This window comes from Propithecus coquereli, unplaced genomic scaffold (genome assembly GCF_000956105.1).
Source record: "Propithecus coquereli isolate 6110/MARCELLA unplaced genomic scaffold, Pcoq_1.0 Scaffold480, whole genome shotgun sequence".
Classification (NCBI taxonomy): domain Eukaryota; kingdom Metazoa; phylum Chordata; class Mammalia; order Primates; family Indriidae; genus Propithecus; species Propithecus coquereli.
In genome coordinates, this window is record NW_012150619.1 from 1,573,302 (window position 1) to 1,579,541 (window position 6,240).

Genomic DNA, 6,240 nt, shown 5'->3' on the forward strand with positions numbered 1-6,240 from the left:
TTCACTAACAAGGAAACAAGCTAACCGGGGCAGCAGAACACATCAGGACCCGGGAACACAGACGCCCTCGGGACCAGCCATTCCACCTGCCGAGATCTGCACAATCCTGGGATCGAATCCCAGACGTGGAGAAGGTCTTGCCCAGGGCCACACGTCACCCACTGCCCGCTGAGACAGGCAGGGGGTCCTGCAAGGCCACTGGTGCTCGCACAGGACGCCGTTCCTGCGAAGTGAAAGGCACCTGCAACACGAGATCCCTGTGGTCACCATCATGGTGAACAGGCGTGTGGACTAACACGGGTGCCATGGGGCCCGTGTCACTGTTGGCTCACGGTGGCCTTCAGCGATTCTCTCTCTAAACGTCCTATAATGCCTTCCTATTGCCTTTCCCGCCGGCCCTATTTGTTTTACGGTAAAACACACGTGACACAAAATTTACCAACTTCACCATTTCTGAGTGCGCAGTTTGGTGGTGCTAACTGTAATGCGTCCAGGACAGTTGTGCATCTGTCTCCAGAACGTTTCACCTTGTAACACGGAAACATTCCCTTCCCCGACCCTGGCAGTCATCATTACTGCTGCTTTTTTTAATTAAAAAAAAGAAAAGAATAAACTGGGTAGGGACGTGTAGCAACGTAAAATGCACTGCCTTTCATTCTCGAAAGGCCCGAGCGACGCCCCTCCTGGAGTGGCAGCTGGAAGGGAGGCCGAGGGGACGGGCCTGGGGCTCTGGGGCCACCGACCCCTGGGCGGGGGTCCCTGGCTGGCTTCCACCTGGGGCACAGTGGGACAGCCACACTCTTACGCGCACAGAGCTCTTGGCCGCTTGGAGGCTGAGGAGGCCCTATGACTGGGATGCTGGCGTTCCCTGAGTCTGGGGCCACCTTCCCAAATCAGCACAGGCAAGCAAATGAGGCGGCTGCTCGGGGAGAGGGACAAAGGCACTGAGTGTCCCGTCTGCCACCATCAGAATGCAACACGCACCCTGCTGCAGCTCAGGCTACCAGCGGCCATCCTCCCCGGGCCCTGCTGCTAGCCAGATCACACCGGCCATCAGGAGCCCGCCCAAGCAGGGGGTCCCAGATAACCCCACTCCCGGCCCCCACCCGCCTCAACTAACTCTTTGGGTTCCTCAAAAGGACAAACTCTTCACGCTGCAATCAGTAAGGATCACACTCCACATCACCGACCATGCCACTGTCCACACCACTGACCATGCCACCAACCACACCACCAGGCACGAGTCCAGGCTGTGCTCCTGCCCCAGGGAAGGACGCCCTCTGCGTCCGTATCAGCAGCCCCCCGTTCCAAGCTGAAGGGTATCCCACCATACACCAGGACGACCTCCTCTCAGTGACATCTGCAAAGGCCCTACTTCCAAGGGTCACATTCACAGGCTCGAGTGGGCACAAATTTGGGGCAGATGTTGTCGAACCTGGCACATTCTTGACCTACAGATGGAGCAGCTGAGGCTGAGCTCTAGGACCACGCACACACGGACTGTCCCAGGGCTGGATCTCACACCCAGGCAGAGCCCCGGAGCGCAGCCTTCCCGCCAGGCCAGTATCCCCCGATATCTCACCCGAGTCTCCCCACACCTCCCGTCCTGGCCACTGCTGCCACATGTCCCCCACACACACCCCCTGCAGCCCCCCACGGTCCACAGGAGGAAGCCCAACTCCTTGGCCTCCAGTCCAGCCGCTCCCCCCAGGACCGGCCCCTCTGCCTGCATCCGCCAGCCTGGCCCGAGCAGCCCAGGGTCCCCAGCAGTCCAAACCACATCACCCTCCCAGACTGGCCTCCCTCCTCTTGTCCCATCAAGGTCCTGAGAGGGAGCCAGCCCCTTCCCTCGCTGGCTCCCTCAGCGGAACGGGTTCTCAGGTCGTCTCTCCCCTCCCCCAACCACCCAGCCTTCCGGAGGCGTGAGCCTTTTTCTCAGGATCCAGATGGCTCCAGAAGAGCACGTGACACCGAGGACCCAGGGGGGACCCACCATGCCCCCGTCGCCTGCGTACCTCCATCCGGAAACACTGCGTCAGGAAACACTCCTCAGCTGTGGCTATTCCAGACCCTGCTCCGGGTCCAGGGCGTGCCGTGAGGACCCAGTGACCCCACGCCTCTGAGAGGCGGCTGGACACCAACAGCACAGAGAGGGTGGCACCTGCTGCTGTGCCCGGAGCAGGGCAGCGGGCTCCGCCACAGCTCTCCCCAACGGCCCAGGGCAGCACCCAGCCAAGCTCTGGGCCCCTCTGCAAGCAGGACGCGGTCCAGCCCAGCAGCCCTGGAACACAAAAGCACGCTGCTCTGGAAACCCACTGAATCGCCTCTGGACACACAAAGGCAGCAGTGTCTAGGGAACCCTGGACTTGAAAACCAAAAGGACTTTTATTTCCCCTTCCCTAGCCCAAGACTAAAGGAAAAAAAAAAAGTGGTCCCTGGTCTCTGGCGCTCGCCCTGAGCCGCGTCTCCTTCACGCCATCGCCGGCCCGAGCTCCCGTCCGAGTTCTGGATCCACGGCCCTGCGCCGGGGCCTGGCTCCAGCCGCCCTCATCCTCTCGCGGTCCCGTGGCTCTCCCGCTGGTCCCTGGATAAACAGTGTCTGCTTTCCCACAGGACGCTCTAAACAATATTCCGGGAAGGCTCATAGATGTTGGGCAAGACCCGCGCGCCTCCCCACCCCCCACAGCGGGCCGCAGCGGACACCTGGCCCTCCGCCAAGTCCAGTCCTCTGGGAAGGCGGCCCCCAAACCTCCACTGAGGTCAGAAGGCCTGGGATCGAGGCTAGACCCCCAGGTGTGGCCACCCAGGGCAGCGGAAGAGCACCTGAGGATGCAGCAACTAGTGGGCTCCATGGCTCTGCGGGGGGAGCAGGAGGGCCAGGGAAGGGCATCAACCCCCGTGCCCCTCAACGCCCCCACGCTTACCGCCACGCACCCGCACCTCCCCCACTGCCCCATTCGGGCAGAGGCCCACAGACCCAAACCAGCACCCAGCTCCCTGGGCCGGCCTGGGTCCCTGGGAGCCAAGGGGCCTGCAGAGGGACCACTGACCCCACCCCACTCCTGCCCAGGCTGCCCTCGTCCCTGCGTGAGCTCGGGATGGTGGCTCACACCTGGTGACCTGAGCCTTCCCCAGATTCCAGGCCTGCCCAGGAGCCCCCTCCCTCACCTTGGACTCACACCTGAGTCCTGCCAGGCTGGGCACAGTCCTTGGGACCCCAAACACTCCCAGCATCGGTACCCTGATGTTCTGCTGACCCTCAACTCTGTGCCCCCACCTGGCCTCCCACAGGCTCCAAGCCGGTTTATCCACTGCCTGCCAGACGCCTCGCCAGCGCGTGACTCTGCCATGCCCGGCACAGAGCTCCAGTCTCAGCGGCACTTTCGCTTGATGGCACCACGCTCACCAGCTGCTGGGGCCAGAGCCCTCCAAGCAGCACTGGTGGTCTCTCTCCTCACACCAGGCCGCACGTCTTGCCTGCCTCCCCCAGCCTGGTCCAGGCAGCCACCAGGCCTCACAGAGCCTCCTCCACGGCGCAGTCAGGGTGAGAGTTTAAAAGCGGAAACCAGACCCCACTGCACCCCTGCTGAACCCCTCCGAGGACTTCGCTGCACCTGGGTAAGGGAACGGCTCACCTGCCACCCTCACCGCCCCTTCTTCCCCCAACACTCCGGCCCTGGCGATGCCCTCAGGACCTCTCCTGCCACCTCATCTGTCCCTGCTGCAGGACCCGGCACATCTGCTCCGGGGATGTCCTCCGTTCCTGCTCCTTCTCCTGCTAGCATCACCCCTTTAATTCCACCATCCCATCTGGTTTGATTTGGCGTCCTCGGAACTTCCTGATTGCTCCCTTGTTTAGGATTTGTGCCCACCCCCCACCCCACCCCGCGAGAACAAATCCTCCCTGAGGGTGGGGGCCTCCTCTGGTTTAACTCCGGCCCCAGTGGGCTCCACAGGGGCTGCTCAGGCGGCCTGAGCGGCCGACACCAGGTCTTCGTCAGCAGAGCTTGGCTGGCAGTGGGCGGCAACAAACACCTGTTCCGGGAATGAGGGGCCGCAGCTCCGAGGGCCCATCTGCTCAGGCCACCCCAGGCGCATGTTGCGTGGAGCTGTCCTCCAGCAGAGACCTCACGGCGAAGGGACATCCAAGGGACTTTGCCCTTGGGCCCTGCCAAAGCACATGGCCCCCAAATCCACAAAAACTTACAAAAAAATTTAACTGCAAGGCTTCAACGATCTGGGATGTTTCTCCGGGAAGAGGCTTGACTTTCTTCCCTGGGTGAGGCATCTTCGGGGCCTTTCAGGTCAGGCCAAAACCCCCTGTAGGGGGAACTGTGCTGTCTGCGCTGTAGCAGGAAAGCTCTCTGGGGGGCTAAAGGGCCGGCACAGGGCTGGGCACACCCTGGGGTGCCGCCGATACCAGCCTGAGATACCACCAGCTCTGAGACCCCACGGCCAGGGTGGCCCAGCGGGAGGACGGACAGCTGGGAGGGGCTGCGTGGGCCTCCACTTCCTCCTCCGTGACCTGGGAGCCTGCCCACGGCGCAGGGAGGAGCTGGTTAATGTGTAAGGGCCGGCCCCCGAGGAACCTACGTGCACAGGCATATGTCACACGTTTATTACGCGCAGCAGAGGTTGATACATAATAGTAAAACATGCGACGCTCTCCAGCGTAAGCTCTGGCAGCCAGCTGAGTCTCCAGGATGCTCGACTCCCGTAGGCACAACCAACCTACAGCCGCCACGGTCAGCGGGCGGGACAGGGAGGCTGGCTGGTGTTTTTGTTCATGTTAACAAACCACAACAGAGGTAAAAAAGGAAGCTATGTGCCAAAACCTTGTTAGTCTCTAAACAAAATAGAAACAAATTATCTGGACAACTAAAAATATATAGAAAAAATTAGCCGGGCATGGTGGTGCACGCCTGTAGTCCCAGTTACTTGGGAGGCTGAGGCAGGAGGATCGCTTGAGCCCAGGAGTGTGAGGTCGCTGTGAGCTAGGCTGACGCCACGGCACTCACTCTAGCCCGGGCAACAGAGTGAGACTCTGTCTCAAAAAAAAAAAAAAAAAACCTTGTTAGTCTGACATGAGGAGATTTCTTGCTGAAAGAGCTAAGTGTTTTCTAACGGCAGAGTATTCCCCTCGTGTCTGCAGCCCATTCATCGTGAACGGCTACAGACATCGCACAATTTTAACTTCAATCTGCATATCAGCATCGTCCCCGTCACTTTCCTAAGTCCAGATGAGCCACACGACCAGCAGCCACGCCCTGATCTGCAGCAGCTGCCATTCCCTGGGCGTAAACACTCCCGCTCTGGCCACTGCGTGACGTCCCGCCACACAGACACAACAGACCAGATAACCCCAGGAGCACACGCGACAGTAAAATGGAGGGAAATAATTCAGAAATGATGAGTTTCGAGTATTTAATACGTTCATTTTCAAGGTAATTTATCTAACTACAAGTTTATATACTTTCATTTATATTAATGGCCAACTCACGAAATTCCTGAAAACTTAGCAGCCAGCTCCAGATCCCTCCTCTCAAGCTGTCATAGCCACGGAGGGAGCAGGGCTCAGTGAACACTGGCACCCTCCCACTCACCCGCCCCCTCCCCGACAGGCTCAGGGGACAGACACACGAAATAGGAGATAAGGTCTGGATGTAAGACCAGAGTTCCTGGGGGCTCAACGGACAGCTTCTCAGACAGCCACACCTACATGGGGCCAGGCAGGCCATCTCCAGGGCAGGAGGGGGCACCTGGGAACACTGCACCTGAGCCTCTGGGGGTGGGCTGTCCCTGACTCGGGGGCCCCCCATCCTCAAACCCTGTCCTCATCACCACACAGGTGCCCATAGGAGGTGCCAGGATCTCCCCTGCCTCCGGGACGCTGTCCAAGCCATCTCTCTGTCCAAGCCGGCCTTCCCAGCCACAGGGTGACTCACCTGCTCCAAGCTGCCCCCACCCTCAGTCACATCACCCTGCCAGGGGGAGCTACGGCCACCATCACACACCACCGCAGCCGAGGGATGGCTAAGGGGGCACTCGCCTAACCAGAGTCAGGGATCAAATCCTAGCCCTCCTATGCCTCCAGCACCAAGCGTGGGCTGTGCCACATCTGTTCCAATGCCCTAAGTACCACGGGGCGTGGAGAACCCTCGGGGAGGGGCCTCCGTGCTGAGCTACTCCACCTGACCATCGCGAGCACAGGTGGTGCGGCAGCTGGCAGCAGCCCACAGC

General features: G+C 60.5%; 1 protein-coding gene across 2 annotated transcripts in view; it reads right to left on the reverse strand.

Annotated features, from left to right (window-relative positions):
• GRAMD4 (GRAM domain containing 4) overlaps positions 1-2,557 on the reverse strand; it is a 59,222-nt gene extending 56,665 nt beyond the window's left edge. For both annotated transcript variants that reach the window (XR_001137956.1, XM_012655586.1), the window contains exon 1: positions 2,016-2,557. The gene's annotated coding sequence lies outside the window, so the exon portion shown is untranslated. The remainder of the gene's footprint in view (positions 1-2,015) is intronic.
• Between the last annotated feature and the right edge of the window lie 3,683 nt (positions 2,558-6,240).